The sequence below is a fragment of the Pygocentrus nattereri genome, chromosome 16 (assembly GCF_015220715.1).
Source record: "Pygocentrus nattereri isolate fPygNat1 chromosome 16, fPygNat1.pri, whole genome shotgun sequence".
Taxonomy (NCBI): domain Eukaryota; kingdom Metazoa; phylum Chordata; class Actinopteri; order Characiformes; family Serrasalmidae; genus Pygocentrus; species Pygocentrus nattereri.
The window spans coordinates 31482710-31504959 of record NC_051226.1 but is presented as its reverse complement, the minus strand read 5'-3'; the positions used below and the strand labels follow the sequence as shown (position 1 = coordinate 31504959).

At 42.9% G+C, this 22250-nt stretch overlaps 7 non-coding genes across 7 annotated transcripts; all 7 read left to right on the top strand.

Moving 5' to 3' along the window:
- The first annotated feature begins 1792 nt into the window (after positions 1 to 1792).
- On the top strand, positions 1793 to 1864 carry trnap-cgg. The gene has a single exon. It is a non-coding gene; the product is annotated as a tRNA-Pro (tRNA).
- Positions 1865 to 3898: 2034 nt separating this feature from the next.
- On the top strand, positions 3899 to 3971 carry trnap-cgg. Its single transcript has one exon. It is a non-coding gene; the product is annotated as a tRNA-Pro (tRNA).
- Positions 3972 to 6004: 2033 nt separating this feature from the next.
- On the top strand, positions 6005 to 6077 carry trnap-cgg. The gene has a single exon. It is a non-coding gene; the product is annotated as a tRNA-Pro (tRNA).
- A 2033-nt stretch (positions 6078 to 8110) lies between these two features.
- Positions 8111 to 8183, top strand: trnap-cgg. Its single transcript has one exon. It is a non-coding gene; the product is annotated as a tRNA-Pro (tRNA).
- Positions 8184 to 10216: 2033 nt separating this feature from the next.
- Positions 10217 to 10288, top strand: trnap-cgg. The gene has a single exon. It is a non-coding gene; the product is annotated as a tRNA-Pro (tRNA).
- A 7130-nt stretch (positions 10289 to 17418) lies between these two features.
- On the top strand, positions 17419 to 17490 carry trnap-cgg. The gene has a single exon. It is a non-coding gene; the product is annotated as a tRNA-Pro (tRNA).
- A 2035-nt stretch (positions 17491 to 19525) lies between these two features.
- trnap-cgg lies at positions 19526 to 19597 on the top strand. The gene has a single exon. It is a non-coding gene; the product is annotated as a tRNA-Pro (tRNA).
- Positions 19598 to 22250: the final 2653 nt, after the last annotated feature.

Here is a 22250-nt window from a genome sequence, read left to right as displayed (position 1 = left end):
TCTCAGCATGTGACTGGAAGCACACATTGCCATGGTCACACTTTGGATGTGGTTATCTCAAAGGGTCTTAACATTTCAGCCTCTATTAAGGATGTTGCATTGTCTGATCACTGCTGTGTATTTTTTTTTTAAATGTGGACAATCCACAGCAGTGCCAGGCAAGTTAGGTTTAAGAAAAGACAGATAAATAACAGGACAGCTGCACTTTTTGTTACCAAAATGTGCTCTTCCCCTTGCCAACCATCTGAATCATGACCTTCCTGTTGTGTCTCTCAATGTATCTGGTGTTGATTATAATTTTCTCATTGATACCGGCGCCACGCTCTCTTCGCTATGAGGGGCTTTTATCATCTAGAATCACTAGCTCTGTGGGTATTACAGGACAGCCCTTCTCATCTCCGTATACGCCCCCACTTCTGGTTGTATGCGACGCAGTGCGATTTACTCATTCTTTCGTGTTCATGCCAGATTGTCCCTTTAACCTTATGGGGCGGGATTTAATGAGTAAACTTGGTCTATCCCTATCCTTTTCTGGTTCGCGCATGACCGTGTCTACGGGAGATTTCAATCGCGATCTCAACATCGCCAATAAATCCTTTAAATCACCTGTGTCTGCTCTGCTGTCTGTCTCACATGCCATAGAGGTTCCTGAGCCTCTGCGTTCCATACCACACACTGTTTGGGCTGCACATAGGGATGATGTTGGCAGGGTTGACTGTAAACCATATGAGGCTACTCTAAAAAGCCCCACTCCTGTTTTTGTTAAACAATACCCTTTGCCCGAGCACAAACTGTGTGGTATAGACTCTATTCTACAGAAACTTCTCTCTTTAGGTGTGGTCGTCCCATGTCAAAGTGCGTATAACACACCGATTAACCCAGTCCCCAAGCCGGACGGTTCTTGGCGATTCACTCAAGATTTTCGACGCCTTAATGACGCCATCGTGCCTATCGCCCCAATTGTGCCTGATGTCTCTTCGATATTGACCTCCATTTCGTGTCAACATGCATTTTTTACTGTTTTAGACGTTAGTTCTGCTTTTTTCAGCATTCCTGTTGAACCTGACACCCAGCCGATTTTCGCTTTCACTCATCGCCAACGCCAATACACGTGGTCTCGTTTGCCGCAAGGTTTCTGCGACTCGATTGCGGCGTTCGCCGCGTCGCTCCGAGACCTCATTTCTGACCTTTCCCTCCTGCAGTGCTCCTGCAGTATGCAGATGACCTTCTGATTTCGGCCCCTGACAGCTCCACGTGCACTGAGGCATCTAAACTGGTCCTCATGCGCTTGGCTACACTGGGCTTCAAGGTTTCACTAAAGAAACTGCACACATACTCGCAGACTGCAAACCTTGGGGAGTAGCTGGCCACCGCCCTTCTTTGTCGAAGTCGTAGTTTTCCCAGGTGAAGCTTACAGAGAAAACAATGTGAATATATATGTGTATATTATTAGACTTTTTCAAAATTCGCTTTCAGACACCCTATTTGTTTTAATCATTTTGCTTGAAGAGGAAGAGACTCACCTCTTTGGTCTTTGATGGGTTGACCCTTTGTGTTGCGTTAAGGACTGAGCTAGCTGGGATGCTGAATACAGTGCCAAAAGGTGGCACCTGCTGGCTCGTTTGTCTAGGGCTATGATTCTCGTGTAGGGTGCGAAAGGTCCTGGGTCCAAATCCCGGACGAGACCTGCTTTTAAAAAGAAAAGTAAAGCTTGAACTGAGAGGGTAATCCTACACTCTCGTCAGTAAGAAAAAAAATCAATTGAGTTGGCGAAACCAGCAACCTGTGTGTTGGCTCGTTGGTCTAGTGGTATGATTCTCGCTTCGGGTGTGAGAGGTCCCGGGTTCAAATCCCGGACGAGCCCAGGTTTTAAGGCAACTTCCCTTTACTTGCCATGGGTTTACAAATCATCAAAGGTGTGTTCGGCTTGTGCTGTAGCCCTTTCCTAAATCCAGGTTCCTGTGGCTATTTTCTCCTTCTGCATCACCAAGTTGATAGTCTGCATACAACGCAAACTTGAGGGAAAGTAAAAATGCCACACGGCCCACACTGTTCATGGTAAATGACAACAGCAGGATGTATTCAACAAGGACTTTTGCAGAGGGTTTGACAAGTTCTGGTTTCTAAGCCCAGATGAGCCGTAGTTTAAACACGATTTAGAGAGCGTTCCTCTTTCATGGGTTGGTCATTTCTTTTGGTTTGGGGAAAACGCCAGCCGAGATGATGACTGTATGTACGAAGCTTCTGCCTATAGGCTTCTTGGTCTAGAGGTATGATTCTGTATTTTACAAAATGGCACCATGCATCCAAATTCCAAACCATCGCTCAGGGTGGCTCACAGACAGACATAATTTGCTCACATACTCACACACTGCAAAGAAACTGACTACCATGGATGCCGCCCCATACAGAATTCCTGACAAACCATTTTTGGGCAATAACAGCTTCCTGGATGCATACGGAAGTCTGACAAGGATGTTGGAGCAAGACTACAGAGGTACAGCACTTCATCAAAAACAGGATGAGTTCAACAAGGATTCTTGACGAGGTTTTGACATGTACTGGTTTCTAAGCCTGGACATGGTTTAAACATGATTTGGAGAGGATTCATCTTTCATGGGTTGTTCATTTGTGTTGGTTTGGGGGAAAATGTCAGCCTGGATGTGGACTGCAAGGTGGAAGCTTCTGCTTGTTAGTCCAATACTATGATTTTCGCTTAGGGTACGAGAGGTCCTGGGTTAATATCTTGGGCGAACACTGACATTAGATTTCATGTAGAGCAACAGCTGAAATGTCTGTTTTCATTCTTTGTTTTCAAGATGCAAACATGCTGCCGAGGACATTGAGTGTGGCAGAGGAATGTCTTTATGTTGTTCTAGGGGTATGGTTCTTGCTTTGGTTGAGAGAGGTCCTCATTTCCAATCTCAGACGAGTCCAAGTTTTAACTTCATTTGTCTCTAGTTGGGCTGCATTAATAAATATGGTTGCTGTCTCCCACATGAAATCCAAGCAATATAGGAAATAGTACACATGTTCCCACATCTATCCACCTTGAAAACTCTGAGCTTTTTCTCTTGATATTTAATCAATCATGTCATTGCTGATAGATAAAATCATTTCTGAGCACAAGAAAGTTGAGGAATATGTTTTAACTTTGCAGGTGTCATTTTTAAGATGTTCAGCATCACCATATATGAACTTTGACTTAAACAGTAACTTTGCAAACAAAAAAAAAGAAAAACTTTGACAAGAGGAGTTCAACAACCATTCTTGCTAAGGTTATGAAAGGTCCAGGTTCAAGCTAAAAGCGGCAGAGTAGTAGGTGTTAATGTGTCCTACGTAGTTCTGAGTCAGGGTCGGTAGTTTCCAAAATGTCACCGTACGTCCAAATTCCAACCATCTCTCAGGAAGCCTCACAGACAGACATAAATTGCACACATACTCGCAGACTGCAAACCTTGGGGAGTAGCTGGCCACCGCCCTTCTTTGTCGAAGTCGTAGTTTTCCCAGGTGAAGCTTACAGAGAAAACAATGTGAATAAATATGTGTATATTATTAGACTTTTTCAAAATTTGCTTTCAGACACCCTAAATGTTTTGATCATTTTGCTAGAAGAGGCAGAGAATCACCTCTTTAGTCTTTGATGGGTTGACCCTTTGTGTTGCGTTAAGGACTGAGCTAGCTGGGATGCTGAATACAGTGCCAAAAGGTGGCACCTGCTGGCTCGTTTGTCTAGGGCTATGATTCTCGTGTAGGGTGCGAAAGGTCCTGGGTCCAAATCCCGGACGAGACCTGCTTTTAAAAAGCAAAGTAAAGCTTGAACTGAGAGGGTAATCCTACACTCTCGTCAGTAAGAAAAAAAATCAATTGAGTTGGCGAAACCAGCAACCTGTGTGTTGGCTCGTTGGTCTAGTGGTATGATTCTCGCTTCGGGTGTGAGAGGTCCCGGGTTCAAATCCCGGACGAGCTCAGGTTTTAAGGCAACTTCCCTTTACTTGCCATGGGTTTACAAATCATCAAAGGTGTGTTCGGCTTGTGCTGTAGCCCTTTCCTAAATCCAGGTTCCTGTGGCTATTTTCTCCTTCTGCATCACCAAGTTGATAGTCTGCATACAACGCAAACTTGAGGGAAAGTAAAAATGCCACACGGCCCACACTGTTCATGGTAAATGACAACAGCAGGATGTATTCAACAAGGACTTTTGCAGAGGGTTTGACAAGTTCTGGTTTCTAAGCCCAGATGAGCCGTAGTTTAAACACGATTTAGAGAGCGTTCCTCTTTCATGGGTTGGTCATTTCTTTTGGTTTGGGGAAAACGCCAGCCGAGATGATGACTGTATGTACGAAGCTTCTGCCTATAGGCTCCTTGGTCTAGAGGTATGATTCTGTATTTTACAAAATGGCACCATGCATCCACATTCCAAACCATCGCTCAGGGTGGCTCACAGACAGACATAATTTGCTCACATACTCACACACTGCAAAGAAACTGACTCCCATGGATGCCGCCCCATACAGAATTCCTGACAAACCATTTTTGGGCAATAACAGCTTCCTGGATGCATACGGAAGTCTGACAAGGATGTTGGAGCAAGACTACAGAGGTACAGCACTTCATCAAAAACAGGATGAGTTCAACAAGGATTCTTGACGAGGTTTTGACATGTACTGGTTTCTAAGCCTGGACATGGTTTAAACATGATTTGGAGAGGATTCATCTTTCATGGGTTGTTCATTTGTGTTGGATTGGGGGAAAATGTCAGCCTGGATATGGACTGCAAGGTGGAAGCTTCTGCTTGTTAGTCCAATACTATGATTTTCGCTTAGGGTACGAGAGGTCCTGGGTTAATATCTTGGGCGAACACTGACATTAGATTTCATGTAGAGCAACAGCTGAAATGTCTGTTTTCATTCTTTGTTTTCAAGATGCAAACATGCTGCCGAGGACATTGAGTGTGGCAGAGGAATGTCTTTATGTTGTTCTAGGGGTATGGTTCTTGCTTTGGTTGAGAGAGGTCCTCATTTCCAATCTCAGACGAGTCCAAGTTTTAACTTCATTTGTCTCTAGTTGGGCTGCATTAATAAATATGGTTGCTGTCTCCCACATGAAATCCAAGCAATATAGGAAATAGTACACATGTTCCCACATCTATCCACCTTGAAAACTCTGAGCTTTTTCTCTTGATATTTAATCAATCATGTCATTGCTGATAGATAAAATCATTTCTGAGCACAAGAAAGTTGAGGAATATGTTTTAACTTTGCAGGTGTCATTTTTAAGATGTTCAGCATCACCATATATGAACTTTGACTTAAACAGTAACTTTGCAAACAAAAAAAAAGAAAAACTTTGACAAGAGGAGTTCAACAACCATTCTTGCTAAGGTTATGAAAGGTCCAGGTTCAAGCTAAAAGCGGCAGAGTAGTAGGTGTTAATGTGTCCTACGTAGTTCTGAGTCAGGGTCGGTAGTTTCCAAAATGTCACCATACGTCCAAATTCCAACCATCTCTCAGGAAGCCTCACAGACAGACATAAATTGCACACATACTCGCAGACTGCAAACCTTGGGGAGTAGCTGGCCACCGCCCTTCTTTGTCGAAGTCGTAGTTTTCCCAGGTGAAGCTTACAGAGAAAACAATGTGAATAAATATGTGGATATTATTAGACTTTTTCAAAATTTGCTTTCAGACACCCTAAATGTTTTGATCATTTTGCTAGAAGAGGCAGAGAATCACCTCTTTAGTCCTTGATGGGTTGACCCTTTGTGTTGCGTTAAGGACTGAGCTAGCTGGGATGCTGAATACAGTGCCAAAAGGTGGCACCTGCTGGCTCGTTTGTCTAGGGCTATGATTCTCGTGTAGGGTGCGAAAGGTCCTGGGTCCAAATCCCGGACGAGACCTGCTTTTAAAAAGCAAAGTAAAGCTTGAACTGAGAGGGTAATCCTACACTCTCGTCAGTAAGAAAAAAAATCAATTGAGTTGGCGAAACCAGCAACCTGTGTGTTGGCTCGTTGGTCTAGTGGTATGATTCTCGCTTCGGGTGTGAGAGGTCCCGGGTTCAAATCCCGGACGAGCTCAGGTTTTAAGGCAACTTCCCTTTACTTGCCATGGGTTTACAAATCATCAAAGGTGTGTTCGGCTTGTGCTGTAGCCCTTTCCTAAATCCAGGTTCCTGTGGCTATTTTCTCCTTCTGCATCACCAAGTTGATAGTCTGCATACAACGCAAACTTGAGGGAAAGTAAAAATGCCACACGGCCCACACTGTTCATGGTAAATGACAACAGCAGGATGTATTCAACAAGGACTTTTGCAGAGGGTTTGACAAGTTCTGGTTTCTAAGCCCAGATGAGCCGTAGTTTAAACACGATTTAGAGAGCGTTCCTCTTTCATGGGTTGGTCATTTCTTTTGGTTTGGGGAAAACGCCAGCCGAGATGATGACTGTATGTACGAAGCTTCTGCCTATAGGCTTCTTGGTCTAGAGGTATGATTCTGTATTTTACAAAATGGCACCATGCATCCAAATTCCAAACCATCGCTCAGGGTGGCTCACAGACAGACATAATTTGCTCACATACTCACACACTGCAAAGAAACTGACTACCATGGATGCCGCCCCATACAGAATTCCTGACAAACCATTTTTGGGCAATAACAGCTTCCTGGATGCATACGGAAGTCTGACAAGGATGTTGGAGCAAGACTACAGAGGTACAGCACTTCATCAAAAACAGGATGAGTTCAACAAGGATTCTTGACGAGGTTTTGACATGTACTGGTTTCTAAGCCTGGACATGGTTTAAACATGATTTGGAGAGGATTCATCTTTCATGGGTTGTTCATTTGTGTTGGTTTGGGGGAAAATGTCAGCCTGGATGTGGACTGCAAGGTGGAAGCTTCTGCTTGTTAGTCCAATACTATGATTTTCGCTTAGGGTACGAGAGGTCCTGGGTTAATATCTTGGGCGAACACTGACATTAGATTTCATGTAGAGCAACAGCTGGAATGTCTGTTTTCATTCTTTGTTTTCAAGATGCAAACATGCTGCCGAGGACATTGAGTGTGGCAGAGGAATGTCTTTATGTTGTTCTAGGGGTATGGTTCTTGCTTTGGTTGAGAGAGGTCCTCATTTCCAATCTCAGACGAGTCCAAGTTTTAACTTCATTTGTCTCTAGTTGGGCTGCATTAATAAATATGGTTGCTGTCTCCCACATGAAATCCAAGCAATATAGGAAATAGTACACATGTTCCCACATCTATCCACCTTGAAAACTCTGAGCTTTTTCTCTTGATATTTAATCAATCATGTCATTGCTGATAGATAAAATCATTTCTGAGCACAAGAAAGTTGAGGAATATGTTTTAACTTTGCAGGTGTCATTTTTAAGATGTTCAGCATCACCATATATGAACTTTGACTTAAACAGTAACTTTGCAAACAAAAAAAAAGAAAAACTTTGACAAGAGGAGTTCAACAACCATTCTTGCTAAGGTTATGAAAGGTCCAGGTTCAAGCTAAAAGCGGCAGAGTAGTAGGTGTTAATGTGTCCTACGTAGTTCTGAGTCAGGGTCGGTAGTTTCCAAAATGTCACCGTACGTCCAAATTCCAACCATCTCTCAGGAAGCCTCACAGACAGACATAAATTGCACACATACTCGCAGACTGCAAACCTTGGGGAGTAGCTGGCCACCGCCCTTCTTTGTCGAAGTCGTAGTTTTCCCAGGTGAAGCTTACAGAGAAAACAATGTGAATAAATATGTGTATATTATTAGACTTTTTCAAAATTTGCTTTCAGACACCCTAAATGTTTTGATCATTTTGCTAGAAGAGGCAGAGAATCACCTCTTTAGTCTTTGATGGGTTGACCCTTTGTGTTGCGTTAAGGACTGAGCTAGCTGGGATGCTGAATACAGTGCCAAAAGGTGGCACCTGCTGGCTCGTTTGTCTAGGGCTATGATTCTCGTGTAGGGTGCGAAAGGTCCTGGGTCCAAATCCCGGACGAGACCTGCTTTTAAAAAGAAAAGTAAAGCTTGAACTGAGAGGGTAATCCTACACTCTCGTCAGTAAGAAAAAAAATCAATTGAGTTGGCGAAACCAGCAACCTGTGTGTTGGCTCGTTGGTCTAGTGGTATGATTCTCGCTTCGGGTGTGAGAGGTCCCGGGTTCAAATCCCGGACGAGCTCAGGTTTTAAGGCAACTTCCCTTTACTTGCCATGGGTTTACAAATCATCAAAGGTGTGTTCGGCTTGTGCTGTAGCCCTTTCCTAAATCCAGGTTCCTGTGGCTATTTTCTCCTTCTGCATCACCAAGTTGATAGTCTGCATACAACGCAAACTTGAGGGAAAGTAAAAATGCCACACGGCCCACACTGTTCATGGTAAATGACAACAGCAGGATGTATTCAACAAGGACTTTTGCAGAGGGTTTGACAAGTTCTGGTTTCTAAGCCCAGATGAGCCGTAGTTTAAACACGATTTAGAGAGCGTTCCTCTTTCATGGGTTGGTCATTTCTTTTGGTTTGGGGAAAACGCCAGCCGAGATGATGACTGTATGTACGAAGCTTCTGCCTATAGGCTTCTTGGTCTAGAGGTATGATTCTGTATTTTACAAAATGGCACCATGCATCCAAATTCCAAACCATCGCTCAGGGTGGCTCACAGACAGACATAATTTGCTCACATACTCACACACTGCAAAGAAACTGACTCCCATGGATGCCGCCCCATACAGAATTCCTGACAAACCATTTTTGGGCAATAACAGCTTCCTGGATGCATACGGAAGTCTGACAAGGATGTTGGAGCAAGACTACAGAGGTACAGCACTTCATCAAAAACAGGATGAGTTCAACAAGGATTCTTGACGAGGTTTTGACATGTACTGGTTTCTAAGCCTGGACATGGTTTAAACATGATTTGGAGAGGATTCATCTTTCATGGGTTGTTCATTTGTGTTGGATTGGGGGAAAATGTCAGCCTGGATGTGGACTGCAAGGTGGAAGCTTCTGCTTGTTAGTCCAATACTATGATTTTCGCTTAGGGTACGAGAGGTCCTGGGTTAATATCTTGGGCGAACACTGACATTAGATTTCATGTAGAGCAACAGCTGAAATGTCTGTTTTCATTCTTTGTTTTCAAGATGCAAACATGCTGCCGAGGACATTGAGTGTGGCAGAGGAATGTCTTTATGTTGTTCTAGGGGTATGGTTCTTGCTTTGGTTGAGAGAGGTCCTCATTTCCAATCTCAGACGAGTCCAAGTTTTAACTTCATTTGTCTCTAGTTGGGCTGCATTAATAAATATGGTTGCTGTCTCCCACATGAAATCCAAGCAATATAGGAAATAGTACACATGTTCCCACATCTATCCACCTTGAAAACTCTGAGCTTTTTCTCTTGATATTTAATCAATCATGTCATTGCTGATAGATAAAATCATTTCTGAGCACAAGAAAGTTGAGGAATATGTTTTAACTTTGCAGGTGTCATTTTTAAGATATTCAGCATCACCATATTTGAACTTTGACTTAAACAGTAACTTTGCAAACAAAAAAAAAGAAAAACTTTGACAAGAGGAGTTCATCAACCATTCTTGCTAAGGTTATGAAAGGTCCAGGTTCAAGCTAAAAGCGGCAGAGTAGTAGGTGTTAATGTGTCCTACGTAGTTCTGAGTCAGGGTCGGTAGTTTCCAAAATGTCACCGTACGTCCAAATTCCAACCATCTCTCAGGAAGCCTCACAGACAGACATAAATTGCACACATACTCGCAGACTGCAAACCTTGGGGAGTAGCTGGCCACCGCCCTTCTTTGTCGAAGTCGTAGTTTTCCCAGGTGAAGCTTACAGAGAAAACAATGTGAATAAATATGTGTATATTATTAGACTTTTTCAAAATTTGCTTTCAGACACCCTAAATGTTTTGATCATTTTGCTAGAAGAGGCAGAGAATCACCTCTTTAGTCTTTGATGGGTTGACCCTTTGTGTTGCGTTAAGGACTGAGCTAGCTGGGATGCTGAATACAGTGCCAAAAGGTGGCACCTGCTGGCTCGTTTGTCTAGGGCTATGATTCTCGTGTAGGGTGCGAAAGGTCCTGGGTCCAAATCCCGGACGAGACCTGCTTTTAAAAAGCAAAGTAAAGCTTGAACTGAGAGGGTAATCCTACACTCTCGTCAGTAAGAAAAAAAATCAATTGAGTTGGCGAAACCAGCAACCTGTGTGTTGGCTCGTTGGTCTAGTGGTATGATTCTCGCTTCGGGTGTGAGAGGTCCCGGGTTCAAATCCCGGACGAGCCCAGGTTTTAAGGCAACTTCCCTTTACTTGCCATGGGTTTACAAATCATCAAAGGTGTGTTCGGCTTGTGCTGTAGCCCTTTCCTAAATCCAGGTTCCTGTGGCTATTTTCTCCTTCTGCATCACCAAGTTGATAGTCTGAATACAACGCAAACTTGAGGGAAAGTAAAAATGCCACACGGCCCACACTGTTCATGGTAAATGACAACAGCAGGATGTATTCAAAGAGGACTTTTGCAGAGGGTTTGACAAGTTCTGGTTTCTAAGCCCAGATGAGCCGTAGTTTAAACACGATTTAGAGAGCGTTCCTCTTTCATGGGTTGGTCATTTCTTTTGGTTTGGGGAAAACGCCAGCCGAGATGATGACTGTATGTACGAAGCTTCTGCCTATAGGCTTCTTGGTCTAGAGGTATGATTCTGTATTTTACAAAATGGCACCATGCATCCAAATTCCAAACCATCGCTCAGGGTGGCTCACAGACAGACATAATTTGCTCACATACTCACACACTGCAAAGAAACTGACTACCATGGATGCCGCCCCATACAGAATTCCTGACAAACCATTTTTGGGCAATAACAGCTTCCTGGATGCATACGGAAGTCTGACAAGGATGTTGGAGCAAGACTACAGAGGTACAGCACTTCATCAAAAACAGGATGAGTTCAACAAGGATTCTTGACGAGGTTTTGACATGTACTGGTTTCTAAGCCTGGACATGGTTTAAACATGATTTGGAGAGGATTCATCTTTCATGGGTTGTTCATTTGTGTTGGATTGGGGGAAAATGTCAGCCTGGATGTGGACTGCAAGGTGGAAGCTTCTGCTTGTTAGTCCAATACTATGATTTTCGCTTAGGGTACGAGAGGTCCTGGGTTAATATCTTGGGCGAACACTGACATTAGATTTCATGTAGAGCAACAGCTGAAATGTCTGTTTTCATTCTTTGTTTTCAAGATGCAAACATGCTGCCGAGGACATTGAGTGTGGCAGAGGAATGTCTTTATGTTGTTCTAGGGGTATGGTTCTTGCTTTGGTTGAGAGAGGTCCTCATTTCCAATCTCAGACGAGTCCAAGTTTTAACTTCATTTGTCTCTAGTTGGGCTGCATTAATAAATATGGTTGCTGTCTCCCACATGAAATCCAAGCAATATAGGAAATAGTACACATGTTCCCACATCTATCCACCTTGAAAACTCTGAGCTTTTTCTCTTGATATTTAATCAATCATGTCATTGCTGATAGATAAAATCATTTCTGAGCACAAGAAAGTTGAGGAATATGTTTTAACTTTGCAGGTGTCATTTTTAAGATGTTCAGCATCACCATATATGAACTTTGACTTAAACAGTAACTTTGCAAACAAAAAAAAAAGAAAAACTTTGACAAGAGGAGTTCAACAACCATTCTTGCTAAGGTTATGAAAGGTCCAGGTTCAAGCTAACAGCGGCAGAGTAGTAGGTGTTAATGTGTCCTACGTAGTTCTGAGTCAGGGTCGGTAGTTTCCAAAATGTCACCATACGTCCAAATTCCAACCATCTCTCAGGAAGCCTCACAGACAGACATAAATTGCACACATACTCGCAGACTGCAAACCTTGGGGAGTAGCTGGCCACCGCCCTTCTTTGTCGAAGTCGTAGTTTTCCCAGGTGAAGCTTACAGAGAAAACAATGTGAATAAATGCTACTCTGGTCTGCTCTCTGCTACTGTCTTGCTGCTGTTGCTGGTGGTGTGCTGATTGCTAGCTCTCTTTAATTTACTTCAATTTCTACATTTACCCCTGTTTTCTTCCTCTTTCACCCTTCATACTTACTAATCCACCTTTAGCCTGCCTCCACTTTGCTCTACCCACCTATTAATCCACTCTTAGCTCACTTTTACAGACTTCTTCCACAGGTTTGCTGGATTAGCTGTTTGCTGCTGCTGTTTGGTTTGTGTTAGTTTCTAATTTCAACTGAAACAAGGTGAGTGCTTTTTTGTCATGGCTACTGCTGGGTTTTTCTCTTGTTCAGAGTGTGGCATGTTTAGTTTAGACCCCTTCTCCACCGATAGTCATAATGATAGTGGTGTTTGTTCAAAGTGCAAGCTAGTTAACTGCCTGGTAGAGAAGGTGGACAAGTTAGAGCTGCGTATCCGGGGTTTAATAAGGGATAGACAGCAAGGGTCACTGTTAGCAGCCCCGGGTACACCAGGGAGAGCTAGTACCCCCTCGACTCCGGCCTTAGAGCCCCCACAGCAGGGCGAATGGGTAACGTCTCGGCGGCATAGTCGAAAGGCTAAGGCTAATGCTACTGCAAAGGCCACAGCCAGCCCACCTGTACACCATGCTCCCCCAGTTCATGTGTCAAACAGGTTTGCCCCGCTCAGTGAAGCACCCGCTGAGGAGCCTGTTAAAGGTACTCTGGTGATAGGAGATTCTATCGTCCGGCACGTGAAATTAGCTACTCCTTTAGGGGCACCAGCGGCTAGAGTTATCTGCTTACCGGGAGCCAGAGCACCGGACATTAGTGGCAACCTTAGGCTGTTAGCAAATAGGAGATATTCGAGGGTAGTTATTCATGTAGGGGCCAATGATATTCGTCTGCGGCAGTCTGAAGTAACTAAGGCTAATATTAAAGAGGTGGTTAAACAGGCCCAGACGCTGTCCGAAGAGGTAATCTGTTCTGGCCCCATCCCAATGAGGCGTGGCGATGAAGCTTACAGCAGGCTTTCTTCGCTGAACCGCTGGATGTCCAAGTGGTGTACGGACAATCATGTGGGCTTTATAGACAACTGGCTAATGTTTGAGGGCAAGCCTGGTCTTTTAGGTAGGGATGGTGTCCACCCCACGCGGGATGGTGCTGCCTTACTTTCATGCAGCATAGCACATAGTCTCTTAGTTAGTCGGCAGAGTAGCAGTAGCCTTAGAAGCTGCTGACAAACCGGAGCCGGGACCAGGCCGCAGACAGAGAGGCTTAACCGACCGTCTGTGAGCTGCAAAGAGACGTTACCTAGATACCAATGTATTCAGACTGTGTCTGTCCCCCGAGTCAAACATAAATGTCAAAAAACTCAAACAGTAAATCTAAATAACCTAACGTATATTAAACAATCATATCCAGACTGTAGCACTAGCACTTCAAAACTAAAGATTGGTTTACTTAACATAAGATCTCTAAATTCAAAAGCAGTAATAGTGAATGAAATCATAACTGATCAGAAATTTGATGTGTTGTGCCTCACTGAAACCTGGATTAGACCCGATGAATATTTAGCATTAAACGAAGCCACCCCTGCAGGCTATAATTATATACACAACCCCAGATCGTCCGGTAGAGGAGGCGGGGTCTGCATAATTTTTAGAAATTCCCTAGCTGTCAATCAGAAACACTATGATAATTTCACTTCTTTTGAGCTTCTTTACATCAATATAATTAATCCAATTACAAAACAGAATGCATTTTCTTTAATTAATATTTACAGACCACCAGGACCCTATGTAGAATTTTTAAAAGAATTTAGTGATTTCGCTGCAGATTTAGCAGTTTGTAGTGATAAAGTAATTATAGTAGGAGACTTCAACATTCATTTTGAAAAAGTTGATGACTCATTAAAAAAGGCTTTTGCATCAATTCTAGACTCAGTTGGTATTGCTCAAAATGTAACAGGACCTACGCATTACTGTAATCATACTCTGGATCTGGTTTTGACCCTGGGTGTTAGCATAGATAACCTAGATATTCTTTCTCAAACCTCAGTAATCTCAGATCATTATCTTATTTCTTTTAAACTTCATCTTAGTCATAATATACGTACATCCCCCAGCTACTCTATGAAACGTTCAATAACGCCCTTTACCGCTCAACAATTTACTGATAACCTTCCTGATTTATCAACCATAGTGTACTCTCCAGGTAACCCAGCAGAACTAGACAAACTAACTGATTGTTTAGAAAATACCTTCCGGTCTACTTTAGATGGTGTAGCACCACTTAAACACAAAAAAGAGAGACAGAAAAAACTTGCGCTGTGGTATAACGACCAAACTCGTACTTTAAAGCAATTAGTACGAAATTTTGAGCGAAAATGGCGATCAACCAAACTGGAAGTATTCCACTCTGCTTGGAAAGACAGTATTGTTGAATATAGAAGAGAAATTAATAAAGCCCGCTCAGAGTATCTGGCCTCTCAGATCGAGATTAATAAAAACAACCCTAGAGTTCTCTTTAGTGTTATTTCTAAACTGACTAAAAATCAGGCAGGTACTGATCCTCAGATTCCAGCAATCCACACTAGCAATGCTTTTATGGACTATTTTGATAATAAAATCGAAAATATTCGGGACAAAATTCAACAGATAAATAGCACAGCTTGTCTGTCATCTGGTGTGGCTGATATAGAACAAAATCCAGCTACCGAAGTCAGGTTGGAAGTTTTTAACCCACTACATCATTTAGAACTGGAGAAAATTATCTCCTCATCAAACTGCACAACCTGTACACTTGATGCAGTTCCCACAAAACTATTAAAACAGGTATTACCAGACATAATTAAACCACTATTAACAATAGTAAACTCATCATTAAACCTGGGGTATGTTCCCAAAGCCTTTAAACTAGCAGTAATTAAACCTTTGATCAAGAAACCAAATCTTGATCCTAGTGTACTATCTAACTATAGACCTATTTCAAATTTACCATTTATTTCTAAGATTTTAGAAAAGGCCGTGGCCCAACAACTTGGCTCTTATCTGCAAAGAAACCAGATCTATGAAAAATTCCAATCTGGATTTAGGCCTCATCATAGCACTGAGACAGCTCTAGTTAAGATAACAAATGATCTGCTTCTTGCCGCTGACCAAGGCTGCGTTTCTTTACTGGTACTTCTTGATCTGAGCGCAGCTTTTGATACAATAGATCATAATATCCTCCTAGAAAGATTAGAGAAAATGGTCGGTATAACTGGAACTGCCTTATCATGGTTCAAATCATACTTGACCGATCGTTTTCAGTTTGTGAGGGTAAATAATATACCCTCCAATTATACAAAGGTTAGATATGGAGTTCCACAAGGCTCTATCTTAGGACCGTTATTATTTACGTTATACATGCTCCCCCTGGGCAAAGTTATTAGAAAACATAATGTTAATTTTCATTGTTATGCAGACGACACGCAGCTCTTCATATCAGCCAAACCTGATGACAAACAGAGAATAAAGAAAATGGAGGATTGCGTAAAAGATGTGAAATCATGGATGTCACACAACTTTCTTCTATTAAATAGTGATAAAACAGAAGTTCTTCTATTAGGCCCTAAAGCTGCTAGAAATAAATTATCACACCTAATGTTGAATCTGGCCGACTTCTCAGTCACACCTGGTTCAACAGCTAAAAATCTTGGCGTTATCATAGATTCAGATCTAGCATTTGATAAACACATATCTAATGTTACTAAAACAGCTTTTCTACATCTCCGTAACATCGCCAAGCTAAGAAATGCTTTATCCTTACATGACGCAGAAAAATTAGTACATGCCTTCATTACGTCAAGGCTAGACTACTGTAATGCGCTACTGTCAGGATGTTCTAGCAGTAACTTAAATAAACTTCAGCTAGTTCAAAATGCTGCAGCCAGGGTCCTTACTAAAACTAGAAAATTTGACCATATTAGTCCAGTCCTATCAGCTCTTCACTGGCTTCCAGTCAAATTCCGCATAGACTATAAAATTCTCCTGTTAACGTATAAAGCCCTACATGGGCTCGCTCCTGAGTATCTGAGAGACCTTATCTCCTATTATGAACCACCACGATTACTTAGATCACAGGGTGCTGGCTTCCTAGTAGTTCCCAAAATTCAGAGAAGCTCTGCAGGAGGAAGAGCTTTCTCTTATAAAGCGCCCCAACTCTGGAATAATCTCCCCGATAATGTTCGGGACTCAGACATAGTCTCAATCTTTAAGTCTAGACTAAAAACTTACTTGTTTAGTTTAGCTTTTGGTAGTTAATGTTAATTCCCTTTAGATAAGGCTGCAGATCCAGGGGTTCATGGACATAGTGAATTGTGGGTAAACTGAGATGCTGGTGCTGCTGTCACTCACTACATGCAGTCACTCAGGTTTGTGGACGGTGGAGTGGGTGAATGCCAGTGTCTCAGGGAGCCTCCGTGTCTATGTTACCTTCTGGCTCTCTCCCTTTAGTTAGGCTGTCATATTCAGACCTGCCGGAGTCATTAGTCACACTCTGATAATTTTTTACATTTTCTGTTCTTCATAAATCCAGTCTAAACTAATTCCTAAATCTTTCCTTCCTCCGAGTTACTGACTGTCCACCGGTCCGGCCCAATACTGATGGATGTCCCACCCTCAAGTCCCCCTGTCCCCCTGATTGACCAGACTGATGGAAGTTTCTGGAACGCAGCTTCTCCACTACAGATCACATCCAAATCTATATGAACTCTAATTGTTTCCACTGTTGATTATACACACCTGAATATATTAGAACTGCGTGGATGTAAAATTGACTTTTCAATGTTTAACTTATAAGTTGTCTGACCAGTGGTAGGATGGTCCCCCCTTTAGATGTGAGTCTTGGTCCTCCCGAGGTTTCTTCCTCCTCCAGCTCTGAGGGAGTTTTTCCTTGCCTCAGCGCTCACGGGGGTTCTGTATATTCTGTATATTATGTTCAGTGTTTTGTCTGATTCTCTGTGCTGTGATTCCCATTTTTGTAAAGCTGCTTTGTGACAACATCAGTTGTAAAAAGCGCTATATAAATAAATTTGATTTGATTTGATTTGATAAATATGTGGATATTATTAGACTTTTTCAAAATTTGCTTTCAGACACCCTAAATGTTTTGATCATTTTGCTAGAAGAGGCAGAGAATCACCTCTTTAGTCCTTGATGGGTTGACCCTTTGTGTTGCGTTAAGGACTGAGCTAGCTGGGATGCTGAATACAGTGCCAAAAGGTGGCACCTGCTGGCTCGTTTGTCTAGGGCTATGATTCTCGTGTAGGGTGCGAAAGGTCCTGGGTCCAAATCCCGGACGAGACCTGCTTTTAAAAAGAAAAGTAAAGCTTGAACTGAGAGGGTAATCCTACACTCTCGTCAGTAAGAAAAAAAATCAATTGAGTTGGCGAAACCAGCAACCTGTGTGTTGGCTCGTTGGTCTAGTGGTATGATTCTCGCTTCGGGTGTGAGAGGTCCCGGGTTCAAATCCCGGACGAGCCCAGGTTTTAAGGCAACTTCCCTTTACTTGCCATGGGTTTACAAATCATCAAAGGTGTGTTCGGCTTGTGCTGTAGCCCTTTCCTAAATCCAGGTTCCTGTGGCTATTTTCTCCTTCTGCATCACCAAGTTGATAGTCTGCATACAACGCAAACTTGAGGGAAAGTAAAAATGCCACACGGCCCACACTGTTCATGGTAAATGACAACAGCAGGATGTATTCAACAAGGACTTTTGCAGAGGGTTTGACAAGTTCTGGTTTCTAAGCCCAGATGAGCCGTAGTTTAAACACGATTTAGAGAGCGTTCCTCTTTCATGGGTTGGTCATTTCTTTTGGTTTGGGGAAAACGCCAGCCGAGATGATGACTGTATGTACGAAGCTTCTGCCTATAGGCTCCTTGGTCTAGAGGTATGATTCTGTATTTTACAAAATGGCACCATGCATCCACATTCCAAACCATCGCTCAGGGTGGCTCACAGACAGACATAATTTGCTCACATACTCACACACTGCAAAGAAACTGACTCCCATGGATGCCGCCCCATACAGAATTCCTGACAAACCATTTTTGGGCAATAACAGCTTCCTGGATGCATACGGAAGTCTGACAAGGATGTTGGAGCAAGACTACAGAGGTACAGCACTTCATCAAAAACAGGATGAGTTCAACAAGGATTCTTGACGAGGTTTTGACATGTACTGGTTTCTAAGCCTGGACATGGTTTAAACATGATTTGGAGAGGATTCATCTTTCATGGGTTGTTCATTTGTGTTGGATTTGGGGGAAAATGTCAGCCTGGATATGGACTGCAAGGTGGAAGCTTCTGCTTGTTAGTCCAATACTATGATTTTCGCTTAGGGTACGAGAGGTCCTGGGTTAATATCTTGGGCGAACACTGACATTAGATTTCATGTAGAGCAACAGCTGAATGTCTGTTTTCATTCTTTGTTTTCAAGATGCAAACATGCTGCCGAGGACATTGAGTGTGGCAGAGGAATGTCTTTATGTTGTTCTAGGGGTATGGTTCTTGCTTTGGTTGAGAGAGGTCCTCATTTCCAATCTCAGACGAGTCCAAGTTTTAACTTCATTTGTCTCTAGTTGGGCTGCATTAATAAATATGGTTGCTGTCTCCCACATGAAATCCAAGCAATATAGGAAATAGTACACATGTTCCCACATCTATCCACCTTGAAAACTCTGAGCTTTTTCTCTTGATATTTAATCAATCATGTCATTGCTGATAGATAAAATCATTTCTGAGCACAAGAAAGTTGAGGAATATGTTTTAACTTTGCAGGTGTCATTTTTAAGATGTTCAGCATCACCATATTTGAACTTTGACTTAAACAGTAACTTTGCAAACAAAAAAAAAAGAAAAACTTTGACAAGAGGAGTTCAACAACCATTCTTGCTAAGGTTATGAAAGGTCCAGGTTCAAGCTAACAGCGGCAGAGTAGTAGGTGTTAATGTGTCCTACGTAGTTCTGAGTCAGGGTCGGTAGTTTCCAAAATGTCACCGTACGTCCAAATTCCAACCATCTCTCAGGAAGCCTCACAGACAGACATAAATTGCACACATACTCGCAGACTGCAAACCTTGGGGAGTAACTGGCCACCGCCCTTCTTTGTCGAAGTCGTAGTTTTCCCAGGTGAAGCTTACAGAGAAAACAATGTGAATAAATATGTGGATATTATTAGACTTTTTCAAAATTTGCTTTCAGACACCCTAAATGTTTTGATCATTTTGCTAGAAGAGGCAGAGAATCACCTCTTTAGTCCTTGATGGGTTGACCCTTTGTGTTGCGTTAAGGACTGAGCTAGCTGGGATGCTGAATACAGTGCCAAAAGGTGGCACCTGCTGGCTCGTTTGTCTAGGGCTATGATTCTCGTGTAGGGTGCGAAAGGTCCTGGGTCCAAATCCCGGACGAGACCTGCTTTTAAAAAGCAAAGTAAAGCTTGAACTGAGAGGGTAATCCTACACTCTCGTCAGTAAGAAAAAAAATCAATTGAGTTGGCGAAACCAGCAACCTGTGTGTTGGCTCGTTGGTCTAGTGGTATGATTCTCGCTTCGGGTGTGAGAGGTCCCGGGTTCAAATCCCGGACGAGCCCAGGTTTTAAGGCAACTTCCCTTTACTTGCCATGGGTTTACAAATCATCAAAGGTGTGTTCGGCTTGTGCTGTAGCCCTTTCCTAAATCCAGGTTCCTGTGGCTATTTTCTCCTTCTGCATCACCAAGTTGATAGTCTGAATACAACGCAAACTTGAGGGAAAGTAAAAATGCCACACGGCCCACACTGTTCATGGTAAATGACAACAGCAGGATGTATTCAACAAGGACTTTTGCAGAGGGTTTGACAAGTTCTGGTTTCTAAGCCCAGATGAGCCGTAGTTTAAACACGATTTAGAGAGCGTTCCTCTTTCATGGGTTGGTCATTTCTTTTGGTTTGGGGAAAACGCCAGCCGAGATGATGACTGTATGTACGAAGCTTCTGCCTATAGGCTTCTTGGTCTAGAGGTATGATTCTGTATTTTACAAAATGGCACCATGCATCCAAATTCCAAACCATCGCTCAGGGTGGCTCACAGACAGACATAATTTGCTCACATACTCACACACTGCAAAGAAACTGACTCCCATGGATGCCGCCCCATACAGAATTCCTGACAAACCATTTTTGGGCAATAACAGCTTCCTGGATGCATACGGAAGTCTGACAAGGATGTTGGAGCAAGACTACAGAGGTACAGCACTTCATCAAAAACAGGATGAGTTCAACAAGGATTCTTGACGAGGTTTTGACATGTACTGGTTTCTAAGCCTGGACATGGTTTAAACATGATTTGGAGAGGATTCATCTTTCATGGGTTGTTCATTTGTGTTGGTTTGGGGGAAAATGTCAGCCTGGATATGGACTGCAAGGTGGAAGCTTCTGCTTGTTAGTCCAATACTATGATTTTCGCTTAGGGTACGAGAGGTCCTGGGTTAATATCTTGGTCGAACACTGACATTAGATTTCATGTAGAGCAACAGCTGGAATGTCTGTTTTCATTCTTTGTTTTCAAGATGCAAACATGCTGCCGAGGACATTGAGTGTGGCAGAGGAATGTCTTTATGTTGTTCTAGGGGTATGGTTCTTGCTTTGGTTGAGAGAGGTCCTCATTTCCAATCTCAGACGAGTCCAAGTTTTAACTTCATTTATCTCTAGTTGGGCTGCATTAATAAATATGGTTGCTGTCTCCCACATGAAATCCAAGCAATATAGGAAATAGTACACATGTTCCCACATCTATCCACCTTGAAAACTCTGAGCTTTTTCTCTTGATATTTAATCAATCATGTCATTGCTGATAGATAATAGATAGATAGATCATTTCTGAGCACAAGAAAGTTGAGGAATATGTTTTACCTTTGCAGGTGTCATTTTTAAGATGTTCAGCATCACCATATTTGAACTTTGACTTAAACAGTAACTTTGCAAACAAAAAAAAAGAAAAACTTTGACAAGAGGAGTTCAACAACCATTCTTGCTAAGGTTATGAAAGGTCCAGGTTCAAGCTAAAAGCGGCGGAGTAGTAGGTGTTAAGGTGTCCTACGTAGTTGTGAGTCAGGGTCGGTAATTTGCAAAATGTCACCGTACGTCCAAATTCCAACCATCTCTCAGGAAGCCTCACAGACAGACATAACTTGCACACATACTCGCTGTTACGACCCCATAGTTAAGCCTAGGGGAAAAGGGGCCAGTAACATATGGTTTTGATGTGATGTTTGTAACACGAACCAGGAAGGACCAAGACACAACACGTTCAGCATCTTACTTGCTGTTTATTTCACACTGCACCGGGGACAAGTGAGTGAAACCCTCCCCTCAAACTAACAGCCACCAATATTTACAATATTTACAATATTTATATCTTTCAAAATAAACACTAAATGGACTTCTGGACCCGGACGGCACCAAAGGACAGAAATAATCAAAACCAACGAAAAATAATGCTACCCTAGATCGTTGCTTAGTGAAAAACAAAACACTGACTGCACTAGTCTCCCCAACACAAAACCGAAATACACGGGTTGGCGCCCGCCCCTTACCTAGGGTGTCTATACATAGGGCCGCTACGTGATATAATATGTATGAGCGTGCCCCTCTACCCTGTCCAGAACCCCAAGAAAACACAGCAGCAGCCGCAGCGAGAGAGAGAGAGAGAGAGAGAGAGAGAGAGTTATAATACAAGAAAACAGACTATCAGTGCCAGGAACTTAAGCTTGCACTAGGCCACATCAATAACCCGACACACAACACAGTCCCGTGAAAACAGTGGAGCAGCAAGGAAAACACGGAACCAGCTTAGACTCCAGGGGTAACGCCAGCTTCCTCAAGCTTCGCCGGTCTTCTTTTAAAAGCCAAGTCCCTCCTCCAGGGCCTGAATTCTGGATGATGATTGGCCGCAGTGGGGGACAGGTCCTCTGACAATGATTGACACTGCAGCCAACCCGTAATAGAGATAGGGAACAAACGAGGGAGGGGACATACCGGCGAGCAAGCAGGAAAGGGAGAGAGACTAGAAAAGAGAAAGAAAATAACACCAGCCAGAAAAGCCCCCCCCCCCCCCCTTTTCAGGCCCGACACGTAACACGCCCACCCCAAAGAGCCAACCTGTTGGCGACAAAACAACAAAACAAAACAAAAAACATCAAACCCGGAAATAGTTACACCCTAGATAGAGCATCAGCAATTACATTGTCAGCTCCTTTCTTATATCT